The sequence below is a fragment of the Nilaparvata lugens genome, chromosome 8 (assembly GCF_014356525.2).
Source record: "Nilaparvata lugens isolate BPH chromosome 8, ASM1435652v1, whole genome shotgun sequence".
NCBI lineage: Eukaryota > Metazoa > Arthropoda > Insecta > Hemiptera > Delphacidae > Nilaparvata > Nilaparvata lugens.
In genome coordinates, this window is record NC_052511.1 from 39,936,519 (window position 1) to 39,958,437 (window position 21,919).

Consider the following 21,919-nt stretch of genomic DNA (forward strand, 5'->3'; position numbering starts at 1 on the left):
AAAAGACGACCTTTAAACCCTTAAAAACCACCCTTAGAGTTAAAATATTGCCAAAAGATTTCTTAGTGCGCCTCTAAAGGGCCAACTGAACATACCTACCAAATTTGAACGTTTTTGGTCCGGTAGATTTTTAGTTCTGCGAGTGAGTGAGTCAGTGAGTGAGTGAGTGCCATTTCGCTTTTATATATATAGATGCTCAGTGGAGCTCAGCCACCTGACAAACAGAAATACCTAGAGATAGTTTTCATTTTAATACCTAAACTATGTTTTCATTATTGGTATCTTAGTTTGGTAGTTTCTAAATTCTAATTCTTGTTTTTGGAACAGCTCGGACGTTCAAACACCAAGAATGATTGGTGTTTGGAAACCATTCAACAGCTGAACTTCAATTATTTACAGTTTACTCACGTCTTGACAATGCTCTGAAAACTTTTCCAATATTGAAATTCAACCTCCAGAACTCCTCTCTATTGTGATAACTCGAGAAAAAGTTGGTTTCTTTTTCTGTCATCCAATACTCCACAATTCAATTTCCCTATTTCTATCTCACCTCGAACTTTATTTGCAGCTAGTGATAAGTGTATTCATTCCAAAATGTCAAACGCAATCCAAAAAATCGTTATAAACGTCTGACATTTGGGAAATGAAATCCCATTTCCAATATTGTGAGCTATAAAACATGTCAGAGTTGCCAACTTTAATATAAGGGAGCATACATGTGATGAAAGTAGCCTCAAGATTCTATTTCCTCTCCTGATTCCATGATAATGTGTCTAACTACACTTGAACAAAATAGTTATTTGTGCAACTAGTGCGCAAAGTGACAGTTTGCTGCACCGAAAGAAACGTTTACGCCCTAGCTGTAGGCGAGGGCGGAATGGTTTGTTGAGTGCAGCAGAGGAACTTTGCGCACGTATTTCACATTAAGTTTTCCTACAGTTACCATTGAATATGAAAAGTGGGTAATTATGGGTAAAATTGCCTGAAATGCATCAAATGTTTTTCTGTGTAATTTATATTGATAAAACCTTAATTTATTGTCAAATTGAATAAAAATGTTGTCCTTGGTTATAATATCTAATACTAATAATTAGCGCGTTGTGCTTGGTTGCACGTCTGCTCACTATAGCAGCCACAGCAGTCACTGTTACCAACTCATTTGATTTTGCTGCCTGTTGCTCCATATAAACTACTAAGTATTTTGCGTTGCCATGTTGCAAATCTGGAGTGCAGAAAAATTTTTCCCGCACTAGAGCGGAAAAGTGATTCTTTGCGTTCTGTAATCAGTGCAGCAATGGCCACTTTTCAACGTAACTGTAGGAAAAATATATAGATACATTCTTTTATAACTGTAAATTATTGCAAACAACGTCTCATGAGAGAGATGTATGGGTGAAATGAGACTTCTGGAGAATAACCGTTTTCTCACTTTTCATCCATTACGTTTTCTTACAGAGATTAAATAAGTCAGTAAATCCCATAGAAGTAACTTAGTGAAATCTTTGAAGGATAGCATGATCTGTAACGAGAAGCTTATAGAATCATGCATGAACAAAAGAAAAGCTTGGATTGTACATTGAATAAACATTATTTCTGATAAAACCATCAAGATAAATTTCTCTCAAACCAAAACTGGAAGATGAGCTCAGCTTTGATATTGATTGATTGATTTGCTGCATTTTAAAACCTTTATTCCTAGCAGATGAATCCAAGGTTGATCTGTATGCTTGGTTATTCCATAAAATGATCGTTCATACTGTAGAGTTAGAGCAATGAGTTTTCAATAATGGTACATGAACAGGTTTCAACAATTCTGTCTTATAATTATTATTGTTTTCTACTAGGTTGATACTCTTACAACCTCTAAGATTTATTGTGTGTGTAAAGTTGTGTACAGACGCCACGAACAAGAGCATTCCACTTCTCTTCAGCAGGGGCTACGCTTATTATATCTGTACCAAGACCAGACTATAGTATTCAGTTGGTCTTGTCTATACCTCACTGTTTCTGTACTATAATTATTATTATTTATTTGTTAATACGATAATTACAAATCATATAAATATGATCAGGAGAGAACAACAGGCATAGCCCAAAACTATTCTGTTCCCAAATTTTGATATATAGTAACATAATTAGCTGATGAAGAGTGATATGCGTGTGTTCGTAGCGCTCAAGTCTGTAGGCAGCTCAATTGGAAGGATGATTATAGTTTCAGGTGGATTCTGAATAGGCCTTATCCTTGAAACTTCAATGGTACCTGGGGGTTTATGATATCTTGAAGCACACATACCATGGAAAAAGATAATTCCATCTATTCCTACTTCGCAGAGATCCATTGTGAAATAGCTTTCTAGATGTAGCTGGTAGGTAACTCAATCATCAATCAACCATTTTATTTCTTTCCAAAACATACATGAAATGTACATGAAAAGTCAAAAACTAAAAACTAACTTAAGCTAAAAAGAAATAGTGACTGTATAAAATTCATTTTTTTACAGTAAACTCGTTTATATGAAGCATGCTAAATCTATCAAATATGCTCTCAGCAATTCCTGTCAATCAATCAATCAATCAATTCCTTGAATTTTGATCTATCAGGTTCATGTCTTATGCAACCTGGGAGACAACCAATAAATTTTATTCCCATGTACGTTGGACTTTGTTATATTTTTCCTTATTGTGTTTCTTCATTGTAAAATTATTTTTAGTTCTTGTGTGTAATTATGTATATCTACTTGCCGTGAGAATCTAGATTCGTTAGTTTTTATATATATATTGTCCTATAAATGTACAGGCTGTACACCGTCATGAACTCTCACTTACTGAAGAATGGCTTGCATGATTGCTCTCTATCAAGATTTAGAATTATTCTTTTTGTAATAGGAGTATTTTATTTAAGTTTGAGATGCTTGTTCCTCCATATATTTCAATTCCATATGAAATGTGGGAGTGGATTATTGCAAAGTACACTGCTTTTAACGGTTCTAAGTTGGAAATTTTGCTAGTCGTCTCAGCGCGAAAATTCCTGAGCTTAATTTTTTACATATTTTTTGAATGTGAACGGACCAACTAAGTGTGTTTTCAAAATATAGACCTAAAAATTCAATTTCTTCCTTATTATTTACGGAATTAAGTTGTTTTACCTCTGAATTTTTCAAGGTAAAATTGAGGAACTTTGTTTCGTTATCCATTAAGTAACAGATGTCTATGATTTAGGTACTTTTTAGTAATGATATAGAATTGTAACCTGTAATGATATATAAATGGTACCTGGAGGTTTATGATACCGTACCTTTACAACACTCATCCCATAGGGAATGATAATTCCATCCATTCCTACTTCGCGGAGATCCATTGCGAAGCACGGGTGTCGACCAGTTAATGAACATGATTGTTATTAACACTAATGATCAGAGATGCCTATAGATCAATGGAGAAGCCTGTTTTTGCGTCATGAACTCAATGACACATTCCTCCATCTGACTCAATCACTAAAAACAGCAAACAATCAAAATTTCACAGAAGATAAACAAGTGGATTTCTAATGAGGACCATAAATCACTTGCAAATTTCAACATCACAAATCAATCGGCGTGCAATGTGACAGTTGGCCCATTGTAAAGCCGTCATCCCATCAACCCCGAATAATGCCCATTGCTCATTCGAGTGTCTACAACCTGCCCATTGTTCCATTGATTTCAATTCCTAATCTAATGGAGAATGAGTGCTCCATGTGAGTACTTTATTAGCCCTTGTGACGTCAGAGTGCAGAGTTCATGATATGGTGAGGAGAGAGAGTTTTACGATCCTGAATAGTGGGAGAGGTCAAGAAGATAAATTGTGCTTCCAAAGGATCCCAAACACAGAATTGCGTTCAAATAGGACTTGAATAACGATTAACAATACTACAGAAACAATTTATTTGTGAGAGGAATGTATGAAATATATTGGAAGGGTACTCCAGATAAAAATAAAATGATTAGAGTCAATACAAAATGCACAATGACTGTACTCTGTCATACACAATCATTCGATGAATAAATATACACGGATAAAAATTACTCTGTAGGAAAATTGAAGTTCATTATGTGGTTTGAATATAAAACGATTACCTAAGCTTTAAAAGATCACACAGAAATAATTTCAGAGGATCATTATATTATATTTCTACTTATTCCCACAGCTTCCCAACATAACTCTCAAAAACTGGATTATGTTAGCAAAATATGAAAACTTCTTTTGATATCAACCAAACTAATTTTGACAAGTGTTCCGGAATCTCCCGATTGCTGCTTTGAGAATATGATATGGAAGTTATCCTCAAATGAAATGATTGAACGTATTTTGAAGAAGTGTGTGACGTGTATCGTCTTAAACAAGTTTTTTCTTACAATCTATGATAAGTTATTTCTATGCATTATCACAAAAAAATTACTGGAGCAATTATTGTAACGTGCCAGTATTCACAGTTTTCTATTGTAATCTCTTCATCAAGGAAGAAGTCCGATTCCAGAGAAGAAAAGTGGTAAAAAAGGACAATAATTCGGAGTAATAATAAAAGAGAACACTGAAAATAATTGAGGGAAAGGAGACGATAGACCTGAGCTTTATAATAGGGAGACCTAGAACGAGGAAGATTTCATAAAAAGATAAGACTTTCTTATCCCTGAGTCAGCATTTTCCCTGAAGACGCGCAGATGCGCTTGAAATTAAAACGGACGACGACAGCTTTCCCTCAACCTCATTCTGTGAAGAAAAACCTCTCACTGAGTTTCCACGAGCAGCTAATGGAATTTTCGCAGTTGGGGAATTTCAACGAAATAAGCCATCGGTTTGACCCGACAAAAATGGAGATATAAGAGAAAAGCTTATTTCAATTAGATGAGAGGATTTTCACTCGCTCAAACCTTTTTCGAGTTGTTTTTGCATTCAAATCATGAACGAAATCAGAGCGTTTACATAGTTTGAAATGCTGGAAAAACAGTTCTGAAAAACGTTCGACTAGTCAATTATGAATTTTCATTCTTGGAGAAAATTGACAGATGATGTGATTGATTCGCTACTTTCAAGTTCTTTGAAACTAAATCTCATTTAAAATTTTTCAATGCTGGAATAGGAATTGAGTCTCTATCCTATTATATTAAGCGAGCAATTTCTGTATATCTGTATATATTTCTATATTATTTGGTTATTTATATTTATTTATGGTTATTTATGTCCAACGGATCTCGAAATCGATTTTCATGAAATTTGGAACATAGTAGGTTTATGATATAAAAATTCGATTTCACTAGGTCTCATCCTTGGAAAAACTCGCTGAACGACATTGAAAGGATCTATCCTACCCATCCTTGGCTATAAGAGCTGAGACTTTCGTCGTCTGTGATTAGTAGAAACTGAGCAAGTGATTCTGTGGAAAATCAAAATATCGCATCCCCGAAATTCATAAGCTGACGTATATCCAGCTGTAAAATATAAACACGACCATTTTAGAGAATTGTGTTCCGTTTATCAATAAATAAAAATAACGAGCGAAGCTCGGTGTCCCGATATTATGTGACTTTATAAGATCTCATAGGACATCAAGACTAGTTGCTGCATTTTCAAAAATAAATACCAATTTTTTACTAGGTGATGGCTTACCTTTTCGTCCACACATATACGTCAAATTACAGTACATCAATACTTTGTATCATTACCTGCGAATTTCAAAATTCTTCCCACACATTGTCAGCATTGATCAATGATAGATGAGTTGGATCTGTTGCCATGTTGAATTAGCGAATCACACCGTGATTCTAGGGATTTCCTATTTCTGTGTTGGCTATGCATAAATAAGAGGACAGATCACATACATTATGTGGTCATGTATGTGACCCCGAAACATCAAGTTTTCCACCAGCTTTTGATATTCCTGACTTGTCACATGTCACTCACTTCACTTCATCACCACATTTGTAGAACAAGGAGCGAGCTATCTCTCTTAATTGATACTTTCTCTTACTTACGCGACACGATATTCATGAGGAGCATTACAATATACTCCATTTGGAAATGTTTCTGTATGTAGGAGTAGAAAATTTCGTCTCAAACTAGACACGGACTGAAACGTTGTTACTTCTTAATAATTTCTGAAACTAACTATTGTATCTGGTTGTAAACTATCTAATATTTTCTGTAATTTATTGATGTAGTAGTTTCAGTTTTTTGGGAAATAAACATTCATTCTTCATCCTACCTTTTCCAACTAGAAATGGAATCGTTGAGTCAGCTTTTTCGAGAGAAGTGTAGTTTTAGCTTTTTGGGAAATAAACAATTATTTATTTATCCCTCCCCCCACCTTTTCCAACTAGAAATGGGCTTGTTGAGTCAGCTCTTTCGAGCTCACGATTAAATGATCTATTGTAGTAATATATTGATTAAGGGCTCTTCAATGAACATGAGAACAATTATTCTCAATATCACCCATCTATTGCAATCATTACAATTGCAATTATTTTGGACTCAAAATATGACAAAAATCATGAAGTGTAAACATATTTTTGTACAATTTCTATCTAAATTTGAGAAAGGAACAGTTTCGGGCTTTAAGCCTGTTGCTTCTTTCCCAATCATTCATAGTTGAGAATGATGTTGTATAAATAAATGAATAAAATAAATAGTATATTTCGCACCTAGGGTCGAAAATGTACGTTTTCCGGCTCGAGATCGCGGTTTTCAAGTTCGAGACGAAGTCGAGAACTTGAAGCATTCGAGAGCCGGAAAAACATTTTTGCCCGTGTTGCGAACGCTATTTTTTGCCACACACACAAAAAAAAAAAAAAATAATGTTAAGTTGGCAATTTTGAGAGCAAAATTTTAAGGTTATGCTACTATAAATCATACAATGTTAATGAGGTTATGATAGTATCATTGTATTCTATTGTTCGGTATCAAAACTACAAAATAATTTTTATCAAGTTATAGAAATGATCATTTATTGATAGTTTAAATACCTATCTAATTATACTAGATACATAAATACATATTAAATTTAAAAAATAAGCATTATTGACAGTTTATTCTTTGTTTTTCACGTTAAATAAATTATACAATCATTATACTTTTCTACAACAAATCTCTATTATTTTTCTTTATTATTTAATAGAAGTTGAATGTGCAGTTATGATTGTTTGAGAACATGATCCTCTAGCAGATTCTACTACTTTTTTCTGAGAGGTCAAATGTACATTCAAATTGTTTGTATTTACAGTCTATTCTGATTGGTTCTCATGACATTTAATCTCAAATATTTAACAGACTTTTGTGCAATCTGGCCTTATAATACAGTATTATAAATAATACTTCCAAAATAAATAATATTCATCCATTTATCCATGAGATATTGCACCAGGCACTTTGCGCTTTGCGCCCAGTGCAATATCTCATGGATAAATGAATGAATAGAATTTCCATTACTATTTTGAAATAATGTGATGAAAAAAAATAATATAATTGCATGTTTCACAGTTTTGTCTCAAATTACTCAAAATATATCTAAAAAATTGATTGAAATTTAAAACAAAGTAAGTACGGTAACTAATATAAAAAATAGCTAATAAAAGTCGAAATTCATCGACAAAAAAAAAGTCATTGACTGAGAATCGAACCTTGATCATGTTAATCACCGAATTATGAGTACTGATGTATTACGCCTTCACGCTCTCGGCCATTGTGTATTGTTGAACTTAGGGACCTGACTCATAAGACTTAGCAGACACGTAGTACTGTACTGTGAACTAGACTTCTAAAGTTTACTTCACTCCTATAAAGCGTACAACAGACTTTGGCTCATGACTTATATTATTAAAATTAATATATTATCTGTCTCACAATAACATTTTCACTCTGAATTAAGTCAGGTAACGTATCTAGGCTACTACTATAATATAGTGTATAGCAGCAAATTTGAAGCCGGTTTGCCGGCATTTTCACAACAAAATATTGCTCTGAAAATAGTTAAATCATAGAGAAAACATTCGAAGATTCAATCTTGAGCGGGCCTAATATTTCTCTATATGGTTTAATATTGAAGAAAAATATTATCTAACAGTTTTAATAATGAATTTCGGAAAAATTACTAGGAATTTTCAGTCAAGGATGAGTTTCACCAGTAGGCTTACCTTAAACTTCAGAACTCTGCTGTATTTTCTTATTATTATTGTTGATTGTATTGCATTAAGAAGTGGAATTCGATAATAGAAAGAAACAATAATTGTTAATAATTATTATTACTTTTAAATATTGATACAATTATTGTACTTTGATTTCAAATTCGATTCTTCACTTTTAAATACTAGCGATACGCACCTTTCTGACAATGGACAATGCAGCCAACATTATATTGTTGAGGCTATTTATAAATATTAAATTATGAAACAGGGATTTATAAAATATATTATAGACATAATACCTCGATTCACGATACATAATTATATAGATTATTACAGTCGTTATGAGATTATCTCTCTATGATTTGTGAGATCGGACACGATCAGCTGTTATTCAAGCTCATTTTATAGCCCTAGGGCCGTAAAGTTTTACCGGCCTGGTCGGGAAAACAATCACTTTCAGCCTCCATATGACGCACGTAAACCAGCTCATTACATCCAAGTGTGGCGAAAAATAAATGACTGATGTGAGTAGCATTCCATCAATTGGATTTCTGAATAATATCTCATATTTTCTCTCTGCATGGTCCTCGTGAAGAGTAAAGGTTTGTTAGTTTTTTGTCAATACTTACAGTGTCAATTAAACCAAAGGATAAAGTAGTTTATTGTTTTACTATACGATTATCCGCTAATTGTTATTGTGATATACTTCACGCTGTCCTCCCGGATACCAAGGCTAGTTAGGCTACCTCTATTTTAAAAGTAGTTGTATTGGTGTATTAGGTACTTTATAAAAACTGAAACAGACTGCATATCAATGGAATGTAGTTCCACTGAATGTGAAATATCATTGTTTGATAGTAAATATTATGATACTCACTGCTACTCAAAGCTTACGAAAAGCATACAATGTAAGAAGATTACAAAAAGCATATACCTGCTTCCTTCATCCATAAATCCAATGAAGGAGCATAACTCTTCAAATAACTCCAATACTTCCACAATAAGAGAGCAATGAGGGAAAAATTCAATACATTTTTTCCCATCTGAATACAATTTAAAGCAGTTACATAGAATCTAAAGTATATACAATTCAAGAATCAATACAATATACTTACTAAAATAAAAAAAAACAAAATATATAACTATACTAAACAATAAAACTCTTGAGCTATCACAATTTTATTCTTGTATTCAGATAGGAAAGAGCTTACATATGCAACAAAGGCCTGTGCTCAAGCTCGAGTTATCATAACCAAACTTGTTCTATCTGTACAATTATATAAAATAATATTAAATTTAAAATAAATGAAATAAATTTAAAATAAATTATTAAAATTATTATTATCAATAATTATTTTATTTAAATAATAAATTTGATTTTATTAATTGTTTGTGAGTGTGAAAATAAATTGAAATTAAAATTACAAAGAAAAAAGAGAGCAATGAAGTTTACTCGACTTCAAAGACCACACTGTTCACACATCAGTACAACTTTCTTCTGATCTTTCTTATTCAGCCACAGTATTTCAGAGTACAGTATTTATCCAAGAGAAACTGTATTGGATTTATTTTCTTCATGTATTCGTAGATAGAATCACAAATCATATAAATATGATTAGGAAGAAACAACACGCTTGGCCCAAAACTATTCCCAAATTTTGAAAATAAATAACATGTTCAAAAAAATAGGTTATGTTTCCATTGTAAAACGTTCAAGTTCAATTTTCGTCCAAAAATATAAATGAGCTAGAAACATCGAATTGAGAAGGATTAAAACACCAAATTATAGTTAAATATCACACTTAATTATCACTGGTTCAAGTCTCAATGTGATCTCCTGCTTGGAAATGACCATTTTGCCAGCAAGAGTAATCCAAGACAATTTCCGTTTACAATGTATCTAGGTACGCAAGGAGATTACCATTAAAACTATTCCAACCTCTTTACAGCATATCGTGATTACTATCTAAGTAATTCAAGAAAAAATTCCTTTACAATGTATCTAAATAACATTGGTACACAGTATTCACAAGGAGTTTACCATTAAAAATATCCTTAACCTCCTATTCCTAGCTTTTCACAGCATCTCACGATCACCATCCCTACCTCGCTGAGTGCCCTCCATTCCTCTCCTCACCACAGCATTCAACTTGCAAGAGCATGTTGCCAGTATTAATTTGTTTGCTGTGCCAACAGTGTAAAATGATGCAAATTACTTGTTGGCCGCAAGCTAGGACAAACACAGTTACATTGCCACTCTTCAGTTGTAACCACACGACCTACATACACGCACACACAACCACACACACACGCCCACACCGCGCCTGTTGTTGGTAGTCTACGTATAGTGGCGCCTGATCAAAATAGAATATGCAAACCGCACAACACGACCGGGCGGTCCCAATTAACAAACATTATCGATTGAGTTTTGTCCTACAAAATCACCTGCAAACGGCCACAATAGCCTTCAATGGTCAACATGGCTGTTACACTGGGGAATTGAGTACTTCATCTTTGATATTGACTGCATGCAAGGCACCTAGAAAGTCTATATAGCATTGTGGAGCTTGTGCACTTGCTGGGATGGTTTTCTGATTTAAATTTCTAGAAAAAAAAAATTATTTCGAGTGATAAGGAGTGATTGCGGAGGGAATGCAAGAAGCGAATCTGAGGGCCGGTTTCCAAGCTTGAGATTCAGCTAAGTTCTAGACTTTGAACAGCTGCAATCAAAAAATTGGCTTTCCGAAACGGGGCGTAGTCACAGATTTTTTATGAGGTGTATGAGTGTATTTGCGTCTGTGTACACGATATCTCATCTCCCAATCAACGGAATGACTTGAAACTTGGAACTCAAAGTCCTTACACAATAAGGATCTCACACGAACAATTTTGATCAAATGCAATTCAAGATTGCGGCTAAAAAGGCGAAAATGTTGTCAAAAACAGGGTTTTTCGCGATTTTATCGAAAATGGCTCTAACGATTTTCATCAAATTTATACCTAAAATAGTCATTGATAAGTCATATAAACTGCCACAAGACCCATATCTGTTAAAATCTCAGGAGGTCTCCCCCTTTGCATCTATCCAAAGTTCGATTTTAGATTCCCAATTATCAGGTCTCAGATATTATTTAAACGGAAAATTTCGAGTGGAAAAGATTAAGCATGGAAATCTCTACAATTAATATCCAGTAACATTTTCACCTAAAATTGAAAATAAGGTTGAAATTTGAGAAAATGTGATTATTCAATATAATTGCAAACTGTTGATTCTTTTAAATCATTCACTATGAAGAGATAGCAGATCTTGTGTGTATCCAGCGTTATTGTCCTGTCACCAACTGGCTCAGATCTTTGAATAGTAGACTTGAGATGTGCGAGAACACTAGCGTCAGGTGATCAATTTTCATCACGGCAAGGAAAGTTGTGTGAGTGCGCCACACCAGATTTTTATAATCTTTATTCCATCATTTCTATAATTGGAAACGTTTTTCCTTGACGAAATGAAACATTCCAAAATATTCAAAATAGCTGCAACTTTCCACTTTATTCTCTTCATTTCATTTTGTGTTCAATTTTTAGAAATTCAATTCAAACGTGGACTGCGACTACGCCCCGTTTCAGAAAGCCAATTTTCTGACTTCAGCTGTTCAAAGTCTAAAACTTAGCTCAATCCCGAGCTCGGAAACCGGCTCTAAGTTACAAAAAATTGCGAAAAAAATGGTTTTCCGACTGTTCATGATCCGTTTATTTAAAATGGAAGAGTACAAGTATTATACGACACTAAAAAGTTCCAGTGTAAACATGTTAGTGAATTCGTTTATCAAAATCGAGAAGTCAATCTTACTGGTATTGAAAATGAGACTAAAATTGCGGATTTTTAATTCTTGACCTTGATAAAAAGTCATGAAATTTATGAATTGAATGCATCAATGAGAGTCGTATACGATTCTTGATTTATGTTTCCATTTGAATATTCTGTGCAATGACCGTTGAAGATCTGCTTTCATTACGCCACCAAAAATAACAGTGGAACCCTAGTAACTCATAGGGTTTTAACTCATCAATAATATCAGAGAGCGTTTTAATTCATGCCATTGTCACATCAAATGATTTTTCAAACAAAAAAGAAGAAGCTTATTGATCACATCCTGACAAATATAGTGAATGTTATTACATGTTGAATGTAAATGAAATCTCTCTTAACAATGTCGATGACGCTAATGTCATCAAAGCAATGTTACCGATTACCAAATCAAATGTATTTTAAACTCTATCGTTAAATAATACTCACTGACAGCTGAATTGAGCAAACAACAAAGCTAGCTAAACAGAATTCACTATCCCAAACTAACTGATGCGCTAGAATATACAGATTGACTCGTACAGCCAGATTTTCGTATGAGCTTTATTTTGGTAGATCTGGTTTTGCGGATGGGGCAACAGAGGTTGGTGGAAAAGCGTAGCAAACAGTTTTAACTGACATCCACAGCTGTCAGATGATCAAAGTGAGAGGTGGGAAAGGGAAGGAAGAGAGGGGGTGGGAATGGTGGGGAGGGGTTAGGAATGAGGAGAGGTGTGTTGGAGAGTTACTCAAACATCAAACTCAATTTACTGGAGCACACGTTCAGGTGGGCGTCGTTCAAAGGAGAGAAGTTGAATGAAAGAGAGAAAGAGAGGGAGTGAGAGAGATAGAGAGAGCGAGAGAGAGATAGAGAAAGAGGGAACGACTCTGATGGAATAATAAGATGAAAAGAGTGACGTTGGAATTTTGTAAGAATTAGATAGGTCAGAAGGGTTATAGAAGAGTGAGGTGTAGAGTTCAAGAATAAAATATATCCTATTTGTTTCATTATTATTCAACTTCATTCATTGACTGACAATCATGTCATATAATATGTTATAATATATAATTATATATATATAATATAATCATATAATTATTATACAATAATATGGTTGAGAGAAGACAACAGACAAAGCCCAAAACTGTCTTTTTCTCGAATTTTGATGAATAAAAGTTTCGAAAAAAGGATGAGGAAAGTTTCGGAAAAAGATGTTCTCATTTACTTCCTACCTCTTTAGTGAAATATTTCTATTTTAACACTATTTATATATAATGCATATCACCAGCTACTTCATTCAATCTCGGATCAGTAAAGTTCTGTTGAAGAAGTACAGAGGTGGAGGCAAAGACACTTAGAAATGACTAGTTGTGTTTCATATAAAAAAGTTTGAAAAAGAATTACTTGATAAATTATTAGTAGGCTATGTTAGGTATTCGATGATTGATTTTTTCACTATAACAGAGTTTCTCGGTCTGCAGCAACTCCTCCATGCGTACAGGGAAGCTTCCCTTGCATGCGAGTATTTATTGTCAAAGGGATGTATATTATCATAGAATGTATATAATAATCATAAGTTTTATCAATTTTTATTTTATTAGCTTGGAGTCTAGATTATTAATTATTAATTATCCTTCTTCTTTATACATTGTTTTTTGACAATAAAACGTTTTTATTATTTATTTATTATTAGAATACTATGTAATCATTTAATTATTTACAGTTCAAGTAGCCCTATTGGAATACTCCATTAGATAACATAGATATTTTCACACAGAATTGAGTTCTACTATAGATGGAAAGATAGTTCCATAATTAGGATATGATTAATGATTATGACAGGTATTGAATTAATAGACGGGCTAGCGTAATAGAGAGATTTCATTAGTATGTAAGATACAAAATTATCAATATATTCACCAATTTATTGACACAAAATTGCAACAATTAACACAGAATTGAGTTCTTCTATAGATGGAAAGATAGTTTCGAAATTGGGATATCATTAATAATAATTATGACAGGAATTAGATGAATAGACGAACAAGTTTAATGAAGAGAAAGGTCAAGTAGTATGTGAGGTACACAATTATCAATTCATTAATACACAATTGAACACAATTCATTGAATTGTTTTGGAGGAGCTACAAGCACACACCAAAACAGTTCCTCTCCAAGAATCTTTATGCATCTCTGCTACAAAACGTAACTTCTTTCGTTCAATTCATATTATTCCTGTCCAATTTTATCATGTAAATGGGTTAAAAAATAAAGAAGTATGTAGGGAATTGATAAGTATCAAGGGTAACATGAATTTGATATCAAGGTGCAGTAAGGGGAGAATAAATTTGGGGTAATCAACATAGGAAAGGTAATTACATAGCAGCAATGTCATAAAAATTTGAAAAAAAATGGAGGATATTTATCATACTGAAGTGATGAGGAGAACGTCAGAGGAGAGAAGAATGTCTGAAAGAAAGAGAAGAAGAAGAAAAAAAGGGAAGATTCATTTAGTAGTTTTACTTTAGGGCTACTTTTAAATATAAATCTGAGTACCCTTCTTGAAATAATTTAATCCAGATCACGACGTGATTTAATAATTTGAAAAAGGGTACTCAAATTTATATTTTTATTTATAAGATTTATTTTAGATATGGACGAGATTGAGAGCTCTAAACCTCCACTTTTTTCTCAGATTTGTGTGGTTCTTCTCTTGGGTTACTTAGTAATCCAATGGGGGAAACGAAATACTGGTGAAAAGTGCCAAAAGTTCTTTGGAGAGTCAGGTCAGGAGAAACAAACATAGATTTAAAGCGAAGACTAAAAAAAGTTCTTTGAAAAGATGTGAAGTCAAAAACGTGGACCTATGTGGATGAAAGAGCTCTGATGATCCAGCGTATGATAGAAGGACGACAAAGTTGAGTTCACTTTGAGTTGTGAAGCTAAGGGAGGGAGTGACAGTTGTGGCGAGGAGGGAGACAGAACAAGACCACGCTCTAATTTCGTTTCTCAATCTGGCTAATGCGTGTTCCCCCCCACCCCACTAAACTCTAAACCAACTCAGCTAACGTGAACTGGATGCTCGTTACAAACATTGACAAGAACTCGAACTGAGCCCGTCCCATCTCGTTTTCCAAATTGAGCGCATTACAGAGCACGTGAGTGAGGATGGCGCGTATTCGCCTATTACCGCGCGTAATTTGAACTTTAAATAACTGCATTTTAGTATCGATCAAAGCGCTGTTGTTGTTTGAGTTGCGAGAGTTGTCGAACATTTGCCGATTGGAAAGCTGGTGATGCTCTGACTGAAGTTTTAGTTCAGGGAGTTGAACGACCAGAAATTAATGGTGGTGATTGAGTATGGTCTACGTAGTGGTGCGAGAATACCACAAGTAAAGATAATTGTAGACAGTAAACCAGGGTAGCGAAGTAGTTGATAGATGTGTGAGAAAATAAATGCTGAATGTGGGAATGATTGAGCAATGGAATTAGGAATTAAACGAACAAAGGAGAAAACACAAAGAAGGGCGGACATTACAAATGCACAATTTTATTTCAATCATTTTTGGAAAATTTCTGCCAGAACTACTATTCCCTTTCAGCAAGGTGGAAATATGTTTGGTTATACTGTGTAAGAAATATGGATAGTTCATTATATGTCTCTAGTCTCTTGTGTTAGTCTAGTCTACATTTTAATCTATTGTTCAATTTACGTATTTTTTGTTAATGAATAACAAACTATACATAACATATTTGCAGTGAGCGACCATATAGAGATTTACGTTTCAATGTGAGCACCTGATTAACATTAGTTTGCTATTATCCTTGTCTGTCATTGGACAAAGCAGATAGTTCTATCCTCCTCACACTCTGCACTGTTGCCATATTGTCAAGAAAGTTTGTAGGCTGTGTACTCTGAGGAAATACAATGAAGTACCAGAGTATTCAATCTGAATCATGGGAATCCATTATTCAATCATGAAAAGATTCATTCTTATAATTATATCAAATATAATATATTTGAGGAAGAATACATTATTATTCTCAAGAATGAACGATAAATTCCAGAACCGGGGTGAATTGAAAATTATTCTATATTTATCATACTTTTATAGTGAAAATATATCTTTGCATAATTCAGTAATAAATTCTCATAATTCGAATATTGATTATTCTGGTAGTTTATTATATAATAATTATTCTACAATCTGTCCTGATACATCTATCTACTATGGGAGGCGGTGGATAAGGAAACGTGCTAACTACGCCTCCTAACATTCTCACTCACTCTTTAAGACCTGAATCTCACCAATTCAATAGACTATGTTTGATGTCATTTTGATAATAGTCGGGTCATCGATTATAACTGACAACCACTCCAATTGCAAAACAAACAACAATACTATCAGGTGGACCTACATAAATGAATGAGAAATATCCAAAGTATTGGAAGCTGTTGTGCTACAAAATTTCAAAGAGAGTAATAGTCGGACAAGTGTAGCTAAACAATGCCCCAATTAAAAAGTATCGAAAACTGCTTTGCTTCGAAATTCCAAAGAGAGTGATAGTCGGACAAGTGGCGCTAAAAATGTCCCAATTAAAAAGTATTGAAAACTGTAAACTACCAAAAAAACCGCAGCAAAGAGATCACTAGGATACATTTAAAAGGACACATTCATGGAACCGTAGTGCGATCTGAAGAATTCAATGTGAACATTCCAGGAATAGTGTGACAGAATTGTAAGCATGGTGACCCCGTAGAATAAAGTGTCACATTCGAAAAGGTCACTCAATAGATAAATGGCAGAGCGATGTGTCATCGTAACTCCATGCCATTGAAAAGTGGATGATCAATGATTAGTGCATTGTGTCATGACGGTCCAATCCCAATTGCTCTTTCACGCCACACACCTACCGGCCTATCGTACAATATAAATCGATTTGGTTCCGGCGGAATCCCCCGTACAAAATGGTGCAATCGGTTTGTTGTTGTGGAGGGAGATTCCGGCCTGAATCGCGGCTTCGACCTCAAAAACTGTGATCCACAACAAAACCGCCACCAATTCATCACTACCATGAAATATGGAGCGCGTTCATTGAAACCGCGGTTCTGGAAACGGTGTTTTCAACTTACATGTCGATGATTCTTTGCTGGAATGTCAGTGTATAAACTCTTTGTACTTCAATAAAGTACGGATAATTCTGGAATATTTTCGAATTTTTATGAATACAAAATTATGTCAATGTGTATATTAGTAGTGAATAAATAATATATTAACTACTAAGTGTGACAATCAGACAAGTAATCAACAAGGAAAAGACTTTCATCTACACAGCGATATAATTATTCAATTTTTTACCTCCTTCTATCAGGAACCTAGATATTAAAAAAATAAAAATAAATAAAAAGGCAATTTTGTCAAAAAAATGTATTCATACAATAGAGGAATTTTTCGAAATAAATCTTGAAATGGAATAGCCTTATTACTTGATTGTTATATTGATATCAGAGAACAAATTCTGGGTGTAGAATTAGTTATAATGATTTAACTATGTACGATTGTGACTATTCATTTGTTATGTGTCTACTTTTGTTACCATTTGACGTTGTAATGCATTTTTATGTTCTCTTTTGCTACTACAATAAGAAATTTATTTATTTAATATAGTAGTAGTCAGTGCAATCCGAAGAATTATATGCGAGCATTAGAGGAAAATATGGTGTAATCTTGATTCCATGCATACAATACAGGGATACAATATAATATTAGAGGGATACTCACAGTAATTGTATGAGTCTTATTTTTTCACACAATGGGGATACAAGTCACGGTAATTGTATCAGTTTCCTTTATTTCACAAAATAATATAATTGTGTGAAATGATGAAAACTCGTTATTGTGCCTTGACATTTTGCATATTTGGTTGAACTAGAAGCTGCAATAACAGCTTTTTGAAGCTGTTCGGTACACCTTTCTATTTTTATTTAAATTGAATAATCTTTTCCAATATGATTGTTAAGATCATTATAAGAGTGAGAAAAAGTGGCAACTGTGCAAATTTTTAAGTAGTCCAATAAGCGAGTTATGGGTAGTTGAAGTGCTAAACTCCGTTATCTTTCCGGATCATAAACGGTTTCGAATTTTCCATTGGCGTTTTTTTTAATACATTCAGTATATCATTGGTTTTGTTCTAATATGTGTTTTTTCGTGATTAATGCCAAAATAAACAAGTTATCAAATTTACAAAAAATGTTACTTCTTTATTTATGAACGATATGGGGAATAGAATGTTTTAGTTTGGAAAGATACATTTTTTGAATTTTTAAGAGAAGTTCTAATAATATAGTCGAAACCGTTTATGATCTAGAAAGAAAACGGAATCTGGAAAGTTAGCACTTCAACAACCTATAACTTGCTTATTAGTCCACTTAAAAATTTCAGTTGCCACTTTTTCTCACTCTTATGATGATCTCAACAATTATATTGAAAAAGATTATCCAATTTAAATATAAAAAAAGTCTACCGAACAGCCTTAAGAGCTACTCAATAGTCTGTACTTTGTGATATTTCTTTGAACTGCATGCTTATGCTGTTCATGAAAGATGCTCTGACAGCTCTATTCCAAAAGGAAATTGTAATTTACAAGATTTATGGACATCTTTTTCATTAAAAACTTGACCCGCTCTTCGAATAAATGAATAAGGTAATTGGGAAAGGTGTGCGATGGATACGAAGTTATCTCACGGAATAGAAATGAGCAGTTCAATCATATTAGATGGATACACAGCAAAAGTATTTTCCTACAGTTACGTTGAAAAGTGGCCATTGCTGCACTGATTACAGAACGCAAAGAATCACTTTTCCGCTCTAGTGCGGGAAAAATTTTTCTGCACTCCAGATTTGCAACATGGCAACGCAAAATACTTAGTAGGTTATATGGAGCAACAGTGCAGCAAAATCAAAATGAAGTTGGTAACAGTGACTGCTGTGGCTGCTATAGTGAGCAGAGGTGCAACGAAGCACAACGCGCTAATTATTATTCATTATATATTATAACCAAGGACAACGAGGACTTTAGGATTTTAGGATTAAGGTTTTTATCAATAATAAAATTACACAGAAAAACATTTGATGCATTTCAGGCAATTTTACCCATAATTACCAACTTTTCATATTCAATGGTACTGTAGGAAAACTTAATGTGAAATACGTGCGCAAAGTTCCTCTGCTGCACTCAACAAACCATTCCGTTTCGGTGCAGCAAACGTTTTCGGTGCGTAAACGTTTCTTCGGTGCAGCAACTGACACTTTGCGCACTAGTTGCACAAATAACTATTTCGCCACACTGCACAGAAAGCAGCTGTTTTCCAGTCCCTACGTAGATCTGAAAGACCTTGTTTGCAGGACGACGTCAGAAAAGGGTTTTCTTTTCCGGTCTAGGCCAGAAGTTGTCTCTTTCCAGCCGCTTATGGCTGGAAACAACGCGCTAATTATTATTAAAATCATCCGCTAGATCGGGCGAATGTCCACTTTCATAATAAGCTGAAGTCGCCATGATTTTAGTTCCAGTTTCGAATCAACTATTTCGCTTCGCAACCAGTTTTATTCAATTATTTATTGTTGATTAGTGCATTCCGAATTTTCAAAAATGCTTGAAGATGACTGTGGGTATTCCAGTGAAATTTTAAAAGAATCTGAAATCCTGACTGCAAATCTTCTACCACTAAAATCAAGAGATAGGTACGATAGCTTAACGAGTATTCTCTTTTTGTATTCTTTATATATTTTGTCAGCAATACCTGTAGTGACCTCCACTACGTTCGCACCACGGTCAAAAATGTTTTTCCAGCTCTCAATCTTTTCTAGTCCTCGGCCTACGGCCTCGGACTTGAAAACCGATTTCGAGCTGGAAAAATCTCATTTTCTGCTCTAGGTGCGAAATATACTAATTCCTAATGCATATTCAAAAGTAATACTGCAAATATTGCATGTATTTATATAATCATTTGACGAGGGCAGGAAGGGAACTGGTAGAAAGAGGCGTAGCAATTACCAAGGTGCGAAGAAGGAGCGCACCGAAAAGATTCACTCCTCCTTCGCACCCTCACAAAATGATTTATGACCAACATTCAGCCAGGAAGAAGGCGCTCCTCCTTCGTACTTTTGCTAAGGTATATGAAGTACCGTATCATATACCTTATTGATCCGAATTCAGACTATTGGAGCTTCTATGTATTATACTACTTTGATCTATACTATAGTGAGCTCCACGTTATAATGACAGTATTTGATCAACTTTGGTTTTGCTATCCTTGTCTATCATTCGACAAAGCCGGTGGTACTATCCTTTTATAGGTCCACACCGATGCCAATTTTGTTTTTTACAGTTGAGAAATATAATTAATTAATGCAGAGAATCGGCATCGCTATTATTCTATCTTTATCCACTGCCATTATAACGTGGACCCCACTATAGCTTCAAATTAATTGATTGTAGGCTACTGAGAATACTCATGTAGTCTATCCTAATATGGAATGAAAGCAAATGGTGAATGGAAATTGATTCATTGATCGTAATACTCCTATTCTATTCTTCATACAAGGGCTCTTTGCCATTCACCTTACAAACTCCGCCTTTGATACAACGAACTTCCGTGTTCACAATGGGAAGTTTCCGTGAGTTAGTGAACATTACAAATGGCGAGTCTTTATCAAGTTATAAGTTTTTTGATGCTTGAGACCTGCTCTCACTTTGAAGTGGACTATAATGCGGAGTGAACCTTCTATGGGGTTGAGAAGGGGCGCCCCCTCACTTGAAGGTGTCCCCATGAAAAGAGGAAAAGGGTGATCCTTGGTTGACTGCGTTTAGCTGGCCAGACAAGTGCCGCTTTCATGTGACCTTCCTGCTTCCCCAACATAAATGGAGTCTACTTCCGGCACACTCCTTATATAATATGAGAAAAGGTTCAAGGTGCTCATGCCTAAGGGCAGCGACACCGTCTAGAGTCTGACTCGAGAATCAATTTTCGGCTCTAGAATCAAGGATCTCCAATATGTTCTCAACTGATGACAAAATATAAGCCTAGATTTCCTCCAATGTCAAAATTGTATAATGATTATAGTGTTTTATACAATAATAAAAAATGATGATTGAATAAAAACACAAATATGTTGTCAAATTCTACACTGTTTTATTTAGTACACGACCAAGGTTTCGTGACCACACCGGTCACATTTTCTAGATGACTAAAGCTAAAAGGTTAAGGTATACATTGAACATTAAAATTGATACATGTTAACCAACATAACTAACTTAATACATGTACCAATTTTAATGTTCAATGTTTACCTTAACCTTTTAGCTTTAGTCAACTTGAAAATGTGACCAGTGTGGTCACGAAACCTTAGTCGTGTACTAAATAAAACAGTGTAGAATTTGACAACATATTTGTGTTTTTATTTCATCATGGAAAGGTTCTACAATATTGACAATGACTCAGTCGAATTTTAAAAAAATGATGACTTCTCAAACTTGACTGGAGAATCAATTTTGACTCTACAGTCGTGAATTCCCACTATTTTCCCTCAACTGACTACTCCTCCAAGTTGACTCACGAATCAATTTTGACTCTGGAGTCCTCGATTCCCACTATTGTATCAACTGACGACTTCACTAACTTGACTCACGAATCAATTTTGACTCTAGAGTCCTCAATTACCACTATTTTCTCAACTGACGATCTCTTCAACTTCACGAATCAATTTAGATTCTAGAGTCATGAGCACCCTTTATTTCGTCATTTGACGACTCCTATAAATTGATTCACGAATCAATTTTGACTATAGATCCGTGAATCCCCACCATCTTCTCACCTGACGGACGACTCCTCTAACTTGACTCACGATCAATTTCGAC